Here is an 11,157-nt window from a genome sequence, read left to right on the forward strand (position 1 = left end):
TAGACTGAAACAGATTTTAAAATATATACTCCTGAAAATGCCTGAATTTCCTCATATAGTGTATACACTTCCACTGGGTACAGATTAGTTCTATTTAAGAGAGTCAACAGCAACAATGAAAAGCATAAATACATAAATTACACAGAGAGAGAGAGAGAGAGATAACCCCAAAGGCGTCTCCTACAGAAACAGCATCACAACTGCCTCAATTACCATGTAAAGACAGAAAAAAACCTCAAAAAATAGAAGTGGTCATGAAACATTTATCTCTGGGATAACTGAAGATATTACACTCGTTGATTCTTATAAAATGTGGATGAAATTTTTCAAAGGATTTATGGTAAGACTATTCTACAAGAAATCAGAGCTGCCACTCTGGAAAAAAAAAAAAAGTGGAAGATAGTAGACTTCAGAAGAACAGCCTTGATCAATTTAAAAAAAAAAAAAAAAAAAGCACACCAAAAAATATTTAATAAGTGCTCTGTTTCAGGGTGGTTTTGGTCAATAACTCTGCATGTCCTGTCGTGGTTGTGAATTATTGCCTCCATCTTATATACTCTACAATAGTTGCCCCTGTAACAACATATTTGCTTAGTCATTAGTGAGAGCAGACATTATGAATGACAGCTATTTTCCCCATGTGTTTCTGCATTGCTTTCTCCAGTGCTTCCAGAGCCTTGTTTTGAGCTATCCATGTCCAGATGCAGATGAAATTTAGCATATTTCATATTTTTTGATGTCACTGTATTTAATCATTGCAACATAACTAATAGATTATCTATTCAAAAGTCACAGGGAAAGCTCTCTTCCTTTAAATACTTTTAATTTGTTCTAATGTAATCATATCAAGCCCATTTAGTTGTTTGAATGGGCCTCTGATTAATATACCACAGCCCGTTTAAACAGCTGTGCAGAAAGTCACACTGATCTCCCATGAAAGGCATTCATACTCTTGCTGTGCCTGCCAGATTACCTGAGTTATGGAGAACAACTACTTGTTTGGACTCTTTTCCTAGCATCCTCCTCATGTAACACATCAGTTAAGAAAGCAGCTTTTTCCAAGACAAACACAGCATACTAGTACATTGCATTTGTCCTTTCACACATTCTACAGAACATCAGTGTGTGTTTTTTTTTCAGAAAAGTATTTCCCTAATGTGACACAGCACAGAGCGTTGAGTGTGTACCGGCCACTAGAGAATTGTAAATTGTGGGGCCTATAAGATTCCTTATTATCACAAATATGAAAACTAGATAAATGCTTTATTCACTAAGGTCAACAGAAATCTTAGGTTGCTAATATGTGGGAATTACAGACATAGGTATTTTGACATAGTCAAGTTTTAATCAGTTCTAATATTGTGCTTGGTTTTGCCTGCTAATGAGTCAAAATCCACTGAATGATGCCAGCCTCTTCAAGAGATCACTGCTCCTGAGCAACCATTTTAACATGTTCCAAGACTTCATAATAATCTGATTTATGATTTAGCTTAACGGCTAAAACAATTTTTTGTTTATACTGTACACTTAGCTAATATCAAACAGAAAAAATCTTTTGTAATGATAGACTATATCTTTGAAATATATAGAGTAAATGACATGTTGTTCATGATGGTCAGATAAACTGACCACAATAAAGAACCATCAGAAGAGACTTCATGAAACTTAATCACTGGTCTTGGCCTGAAATATACTCTAAAACCAGAACCACTCTCGATTAGGAAGATTTCCATATGGACCATAGATGAGGCTGATGAGAATTGTGCTTGAGTCTGACATAGAATACTTGTCTGATTTTGACAATTCAGTTAATCTGTTTTCCAATGATAAAATGGGGACAACAATATTTGAATATTGCACAGTCCTCACTGAGCTTGAAGTGCTTGAGCATGGTGCTGTGTGTGCTATAGGCAAGCCTAGCTGCATCTCAAAGACTAGTCCCATGTGAGAGACAACATGATTGTTGCCTAATGATCCTGTTCTTAGACAGAATGGAGCAAGCATTTACTCTGAACTAGGTCATGTGGATTCTTGGTTCAGATAGTATATTTTTATCAGTAATATATATTTCCTATCTATGAATATCTTGACAGATTGTAAAATTACTTTGAAGAAGCAAGGGGGAGCACAGAGGAAATTTGACTCTTAACTAATTAAGTTTTATAATATCCCCATGAGACATTTCTTATTTATTACTAGGGAATCAGAAGTGTGCTGCTCATCTTAAAGTTAACTGGAGCTGTAGATGTTATGAACCCTGAAAATAAGATCATTTCTTTTGATGCCTGGAGTGGCTATAAGGGTTTTAGCCTTAGTGTCTGAGTCATACATTGAGTTACTGGAAGAAATGAACAAAACACCACAACCAACCAATCAACCAAAAAAACCCTGCACACCCCAAGTTCATCCTCAGCTCTTTGTTTTAACTTGAAAACTTACCTTTTCTTTATACCTCAGCTTTACATTGCAGGATTGTTTTGACATATCTGCTCAAAAGATATGCTGAACTGTACAAGTGAGTACATCCCTTTTCAAGCTCTCTGGAAGGTATGTTAGGAACTGAATTGTCCTAACACATCTTAATGGTTTTAGAGCATAGCTCTGTATTTTCCTGTCGTTGTTGAAAACTGGCAGACTGTTGCTGGGAGGAAGGTGGAAGCCAAAGCAACATCTACCAGCTGGTTCACAAAGATAGTGCAGTATCAGCACATTAGGAAGCCAAAGGGACAGATAGGGAGAGAGACCAGAGCTTTGAGTAGATTCCCATTCTCATCACTGCAAACACCTACAGCTGTAGCTGGGGCAAGCCAGCTCATTTCTGTCCGTCTTTCCAAGTGCAATGATCAGCCCATTACTACTACTTGGAAGTAAAAATGGATTATGAACTACCAAAATTTATGAAGTGAAATCTCAGTGTTTCTTCTTAGCATTGCTGGATCCAGCAGCCTCATGTATTGATTTCACTCAAACAATATTTCAGCCTATTGTTTATAACACAATTCTGTTTTCTTTTCTCTATTTCCTTTCCAAAGCAGCTGTAGGCAGCACCACTTCTAATGAGCTTGGTATCCACCTGCTTCTCATTGAAGTTAACAATAAAACTTTGCTCTGGATGAGAGGGTAAGGAAAAATATAATTACAGTCTTTCCCTATGTGAAACTCAATTTTTGTTCCCCCCCCCCCCCCCCCATAGTCTGCATACTCACCATAACAACAGATATGAATCACATCATCGGCCAGCTCCACCAAGAATAGGACTCTTAAAAGCACTGATGATAGGAAAAAATGGAGACATCAGATAGTTTAAATTGCAACCCACATACATGGAAAAGCTTCATCCTTTCCTCAAAATAATGTCTTTCCCCACTGCTGAGGACAATCTACAAGAAACATTTTCACTTTAAAACATCTTACATTTTTTTCTCCTGACACTGTTAAGTCCCTGTAACAGCAGTATCTGTTGCATAAGTTATAATAACGTCCTTCTTTTTGAGGAGTACACAGCAGCCTGGAGGATTACACAGACCTATTGCAACAGGACCACAGACATCTTCTGTCACAGACAACCACATCACATGCTGCTTTTTATAAATTTGTTTAACTCCTCCTTAACAACAAATAGCCTTTTTGGCCTTCACTTCTCTTATTGAGAACTAGAACCTCTCTCTCTCACAGTTAAAAACCTTGTGCAGTTTTCAGCCTATACACATTCACCCACACGTTATGCTTATTTGCTTTGATGTAGTATTTGTTCCTTACCCTACATAGTTCTTTTCCCTCCATGGTGTATAGCCATTTGCAGTAGTTATGGAAAAAATGATAACTCCCTTAGACTTCTACAAACTCAGCTGTCTATTGCTTTGAATTTCACTCTGCAATTCAGACTGAATTTTTGTTTTCTTTCTTCTTAAGAAATGCATAGTACAGTGAAATTATTAATTCTATGTTTAGTAGGGGTAGTAGTCCCAATCTTCAATGGAGATACTTCGTATCTGATACATCTTAGGGTCATATTTGATTTTTCTCAGGCTAGATCAAATTGCTGACTCACATTTACCTTAGGAAAGTAAGGTTTCTTTCCTTGTTAATGAGGTGTCCCCTCTTAAATAAATTCTTACACGTTATTGTATATTTAAGATGTGAAATTTGATTCCATCAACATTCTTTCTCACATAATTCTCCTACTGTATATTCAGGTACCCTCGTAAAGATAATATCAGAAGATAATTACATACAGTATACAACATTCAAAAAACAAAAAAAAAAAAAAGAAAAAAGAGAAAAAAAGAAGAAAAAAAAATAAAAAGAGAGGCTTTAAAAACCCAGAAAATTAAAACTGAGGCCTTTCTTCAAACTGAAACCTTTCTTCTTTCTTGTGGGGGAGGGAAACCTCAACCCATCCCACTCCTACCAGTTTGATACCAGTGCCAGCAATAGATGCCCAGAGCCTGGAGAGGGATCACAGGTCAGCAGGAGAGCACCTGAGGAGCAGCACAAAGGAATTCCAGCCAGTAAGTCAGCTTCATCAGGGCCCAACTTAAATGTCTCTATGCAAATACACATAGCATGTGGAATAAACAAGAGGAGCTACAGACGTGTGCATGCCTGCAGGGCTGTGATCTTATTGACATCTCAGAGATGGGATGGTGGGGGATGGCTCCTATGACTGGAGCACTGGAATGGGAGGATGCAGGCTCTTTAGGAAGGACAGGAAGGGGATATGGGGAGAGGGTGTCACCCTCCATGTCAAGATCAGCTGGAGGGCATGGAGCTCTGCCTGGGGATGGATGAGGAGCTGACCAAGAGTTTATGTGTCAGGATTAAAGGGAGAACAGGTACAGGTGACATTATAGTGGGAGTCTGCTACAGGTCACCTGACCAGACGATCAAGTAGATGAGGCCCTCTATAGACAGATAGGAGCAGCCTCACGTTCACAAGCCCTGGTCCTCATGGCGGACTTCAACCACCCCAATTACCTGTTGAAGGGACAATACAGCAGGGCACAAGCAATCCAGGAGGTTCCTGGAATGTGTTGACAATAACTTCCTTCTCGAAGTGATAGACTTGTCAATGAGAAGAGGTGCTATGCTGGACCTTGTTCTCACCAACAAGGAGGGGCAGGCGGGGAGTGTGAAGCTCAAGGGCAGTGCTGACTGCAGTGACCATGAAATCGTGGAGTTCAAGATCCTTAGGGCTGGGAGGAGGGTGCACAGCAAGCTTGCTACCCTGGACTTCAGGAGAGTAGACTTTGGCCTCTTCAAGGATCTGCTTGGTAGATAAAGCCCTGGGATAAAGCCCTGGAAGGAAGAGGGGCTTAAGAAAGATAGTTAATATTCAAGGATCACCTCCTCCAAACTCAGGAGCAATGCATACCAACAAAGAGGAAGTCAGGTAAAAAACATCAGGAGGCTTGTATAGATGAACAAGGAGTTCCTGGACAAGCTCAAACATAAAAAGGAAGTCTACAGTGGATGGAAGCAAGGACAGGTAACCTGGAAGGAATACAGAGAAATTGTGTGAGCAGCCAGGGATCAGGTAGGAAAACCAAAGCCCTGATTGAGTTAAGTGTGGCCAGGGATGTTGAGGGCAACAAGAAAAGCTTCTATAAGCATGTTGGTTATAAAAAGAAGACTAGGGAAAATGTAGGCCCTCTCCAGAAGAAAACAGGAGGCCTGGTTACCTGGGATATGGAGAAGGCTGAGGTACTCAACAACTTTTTTGCCTCAGTCTTCATGACCCAGTAATGACCCAGTAATGTGCATTTACTGTATCTAGGGTTGCATCAAAAGAAACGTGACCATCAGGTCAAGGGAGGTGATTCTCCCCCTCTACTCTACTCTCATGAGATCCCACCTGCAGTGCTGTGGCCAGCTCTGGGGCCCCCAACATAAGAAGGACATGGACCTGCTTGAGTGGGTCCAGAGGAAGGCCACAAAGATGATCAGGGGGCTGGAGCACCACCCCTATGAGGACAGGATGAGAAGGTTGGGGTTGTTCAGTCTGGAGAAGAGAAGGCTCTGGGGAGACCTTAGAGAAGCCTTCCAGTACCTAAAAGGGGCCTACAAGAAAGCTGGAGAGGGAGTTTTTACAAGGACATGTGGTGATAGGACAAGGGGTAATGGCTTTAAACTGAAAGAGGGTAAACTTAGATTAGATGCAAGGAAGAAGTTCTTTACTGTGAGGGTGGTGAGATGCTGGAACAGGTTGTCCAGAGAAGTTGTGGCTGCCCCCTCCCTGGCAGTGTTCAAGGCCAGGTTAGATGGAGTTTTGAGCAACCTGGTCTAGTGGAAGATGTCCCTGCTTATGGCAGGGGGGTTGGAACTAGATGATCTTTATGTCCCTTTCAACCCAAACCATTATATGATTCTATGAAACAACTGCACTATTTGTGCAACCTGTAGCTGTTTCCTTAACTGTAGATCGTACACCCATCCCTTTCTCTTCCAGCTGAATAAAGAATTTTCCAAATGGAATTATATCAAATATTGTACTCTTAAAAAGACCTTACATCATTTTCTTGGTTGAAAAATCAAAAACTGTCAGATGGTTTGGGTATAATCTTTCTTTGGTAAATGAGCAGTGCAACAGCTCACATTTCCATTTACTGCTACTCAGATTGACAAAGTTACCAGGAATCTATTACTTTAATTCTTAATCTTTCAGTCTATCCATTAAGTCTCATTGCATGGATTGGACTGCAGTGCACATGAGAAACAACTTAAAAATTTATCTCATGTTTTGTCAAAACAACACAGAAAAATCTTTCTTTATACTTTTTTTTTTTTAACCTGGTCATTCATTACCTGCTAAAGCTGTCAGACAGTTTTTTGTTTTCAGAGATTTCTTAATTCCAGATGACATCAAAAAGGTTAAAAGACACTCCAGAGCTTTGCTGCTTGTTTTCCGTACTTAGGATTGACATTTCTCCATCTAATATTATATACTCTAGTTTTTATCCAGCACACACAGGTGTTCCATTATGTTTAGCATAAATTAAATCAGGTTTACTCAAGAGAAATGCAAAAGAGCTAACATTAAAGGGCTGATATATACTCAGAGAAGAATGAAGTCATTTAAAAAAAACAATTTCTGTTCCTAGAACTGTATTCAAAAGATTTACATTCACCTGTTTCCAGAAGAGGAAGTCCAGTGAAATATAGTTTCCAATGCCTCTTAAACACAGAAATCAATTTCAAAACACTGCAGACGGAAATAATGAACACCCCCGAGTTACAGAGAGTCAAAGATCTTAAAACAAAAGGATTTTTAAATGCTGATGCGAGAGATCTGGGAAGAGCACATGGACAAAACAAAGGTTAGGAAGGTGTTATTGGAAAAAAGAAGCTGGGAACACTTTGTAGATCCTGTGGCACACCAAGCCTGTCTCAGAGTCATTTGCTTATACACTGCCAAGGTAACAGAAATGCAATTTTGAAATTTAAATTTCTATTTAAATATTAATGACAAAAAGGGAAAGTACAATTCTTTGCCGACTTTTCAGAGTTAAGGCATAGCTTTAGTTCACAAATCCAATGATCTAACGCATATCAATTCTGCATGAGAATGTGTGATCTTTGTTAATCTGATTGTTTGAAATATAGCATTCCAAAGAATTCCAATACATCACATAAAAGAAAACTTATAACAATAAGTTATACATTCCTGTCAGCTCACACTGGTACACAAAAATAAAAAAAACAAATGAAATCCAACCTGCAAATCAGTATTGTTAAAAATAGAGGCCTGGTTTGTCATATCTATGTTGTTTCCAAAGAAAACAGGCCTTCCTACTTGTAGAATCTAGGAATTTCTATCTCTTTGAATTAATGAGCAATTATGTAAAGCCATGAGTGATTTTTGAAATGGCAAACATTTAGGAAAGGATTTCTCCTTTCTTAAATCAATGTATGTGAAAATAGTCCCACTATTAAAAACAAAACAAAAAACAGAACAAAACAAAAAAAAAAACCACACACAGAAAACCCCCAAAACCAAAACAAACTGAAGCCCCATTCTTTTCCACAAAAATGGAATAAATGTGATTTTGAAATACATGTTTCTTTATAGTGTTTCTGAAGAGAATCTGAAAAACAACTAAAATTAAGTTCTTGATCATATATTAGAGAACGAATTTATTGTTCAGCTATTTTGGCCAACATTCATCAGAAATCCAGGCATAGCATCCTTGGCAGTACAGATCTATTTTCTTCCAAGAAAATTTCTGTGAACAAATCTCAGAGAAAGCTATCAAATCTAAAACCTGCTAGGTGACTGGTTTGGGTTTAGATGTTAGCTACAGACAAGCTTGTAATGTTAAATAACAGTTCAAAACCAGATTTTTTTGATCTACACAACACATGTAGACATGAGGATTTTCTGTCATGAGAATAGTTTCTTACTAATGCTCAAACACAAATTTACCTTCAGGATACCCAGCTCACTTGCACTAGGTAAAACTTCAAGTGCTACAGCACTGGAGTCTGATGTCATGGAAAAAATTATGCTGTCAGAAACTCAAGTATACCAGAGATTTCCCTCCAGACTTAAATAGCTATTAAGAGTTTAAATAATTCTATTACTTTAAAAGTTTCCAAGGATCAAAGGAATGAATCGAAAAATTTAATCTTAGATGAGTGAATCAAAAAGACTTATTTTAGTTTTTAAGAAGGTGTGCTTTAACTGAAAAGTTAAGGCAAAAATCAAGAAGCTGAATATTTCTCACTTAGCAGGAGTTTAGTAATAAGTTTTGCTAAGTTCTAAAAAATTAACTTTCATAGCAAAAATACAACAGAGCTTGCAGGGTGGTGCGATAAGCCAGTTGGATGGGTAGTAGGGCAGGTCCTTTAATATGCAAAAAATTCCATGCCTGAAAAGTCTAGTTTTGTAAAAGAAAACAGGCCTGAACATGAAGTGCTAAGGTACTAAACAAAACTGGCAACGATCTTCCAGCTGGCATGAGCCTGTAAGCATGAATTGAAATTACTCCAGCAGAAACTGTGAACTACCTGACTCAGCAAAGCAACACAGGAGAGTCCCAGAGGCACCAAAGTCCAGAGATGAGCACTTCTCAGGCCATCACAATATTTTTCTTCCACAGCCAGATCTACCCTACACAAAATTTTGAATATCCCCTAATAACTCTTCAGCACTGCTATCAAGTGTGTGCCTTGGTGGCACTCATTTGTTATTTTGACAGGTTAGCTCTGGGTACATGGTGGCAGGACCTTTCTGGCTTCTTCCCCCTCAAGGTCAGCAACATCATTTCCCTCCAAAATTCAACGTCTCTAAGAGGTAGAAAGTGAAATGTACTATACATTTTTCTTTTTTCCCTGTTATTTCTTTACTCCTACATTCTCAGATATGTTTGGAACTGGTATAAGTGTATTAAAATTCAAAAAATACATATCTCAGGAAGTTTATCTATACAAATTTTATACAGAGAAATATTAAATATAGTAATCTATCATTTCAAACCTCTTAAATAAATTATTTTTCTCAGTGGGGAATAGGAGAGAATTGGCACTGAATCCTCATAAAAATGTCATTATCCCCATAAAAATTTTCCTTGTCTTCCATTCCATGGTAGAACAAAACTTTCCTGGTCAAAGTGACTTTTTTCTCTCAAGCATCACTAGTAAGAATACCTGGGAGAGGGAAAACATACCATCTGTAACTTCATATTTAAACTACCTGAATTAAAAATTTTATTTGAACAGTAATGTTACTAGTTAAGTAGGCTAGACAGACAGTTAATGTAATGTACTGTAAGTTAATGAAAGAGAAGGGGAAAAAAGGCAGTAAAAGAAGGGAAATTTTGTCCATATTTACCAGATGGTCAAATAATTAATCTATCACCAATTTATTTAATTAATTAGTTACAAATTTACAGTGTGCTAGAAGCACAGCACCTTAGAAATTAAAACTTTATATGCAAGAATATAATCTGATTCAGGTCCATACATATTAAACCATACTTCTGCAGAACTATGCAAAATCAAAGTCTAAATCATTATTTCTGTGTCTGTGTTCTTTTGTTGTTGTGCATTTTCACCTGTATTACTGATTTAACATTATTCTCCTATGGGTCCTGATCCAAAACTCTTTGAAATCAAAAATTCCTAAGAGATTTAGAGCTGCCATTTTTTTCCCCCTTCAACATCTCCAACAGAACTCTTTCCATTTACCAAGCAACAACAGAACCTATGTTTTGCACAGGAATATAAACATGTTTTTAATAAGTTAAGAGATGTACCTAGGGAGACAAAAAAACCACAAGTAACAGTGCAATATTTTAAAGGTAGAAGGACCAGCTAAAGCTACACAACAGGCAAAAACAAAAGCAAAAACAAACCCCAAAAAAGCGACCGAATGAAATGGACCCAACCACAGACATAGTCTCTCCTGAACTAAGAAGGGAAAAAGCACATATCAAAGAACAAGGCCTGAAATGACCCGCTGCAGAATTTAAACAAACGTAACATTTCTTGGACTGAGAAAAGAACTTTAAAACACTTATCTCACACTGGTTTGGGTTTTTTCCATATCTCAATGTTTCTTCAAAATGAAACTGGTTTGTAGGTATTTAGCAGGTTTTATGAGGCTTGCTGATTTTTTAGAAACTCTGCTACTGACTTATATGCATAGGGAATGAAGGGGAGTGGGAAGGAGAGGCAAGGAAATCAGCTGAACCTTTCCAGGCAATTAGTTATGCATCAGATAAGTTGTTTTCTACAGCTGCACAACTGAACTTCTTTTTTGATTTGGGATTCAAATTGACTCATAAATATTGAAATTATAAGCTTAAGAAATGGTACTATTTGATGTGTGGCCTATTTCTAAAAATTAGTCTAATGGAGAAATCATGGCTAAAGTGTTTCCATTTTAGTATGGCAGTACTGTTATTCTACTAACACTTCACTGACACTTTTAATAAAAGGCCTGTGTAGTGATTATGGTGCTACTGTGCACTATTGCCTTCATCTTACTACTATACAGTTCCCAGTAGTTTATTAGGTTGGATATTCATTCAGAAGTGCTTTCCTCACTGTTAACTATTTCAGTGCTAAAGCACCTAACACCAGTCTGTTTCACAGACCACTTATACAGAATCTATAGTACTTGTTTCTATAACAGTTTCTAGTAATTTAGGTTTTTTC

This window comes from Strix uralensis, chromosome 4 (genome assembly GCF_047716275.1).
Source record: "Strix uralensis isolate ZFMK-TIS-50842 chromosome 4, bStrUra1, whole genome shotgun sequence".
Classification (NCBI taxonomy): Eukaryota; Metazoa; Chordata; class Aves; order Strigiformes; family Strigidae; genus Strix; species Strix uralensis.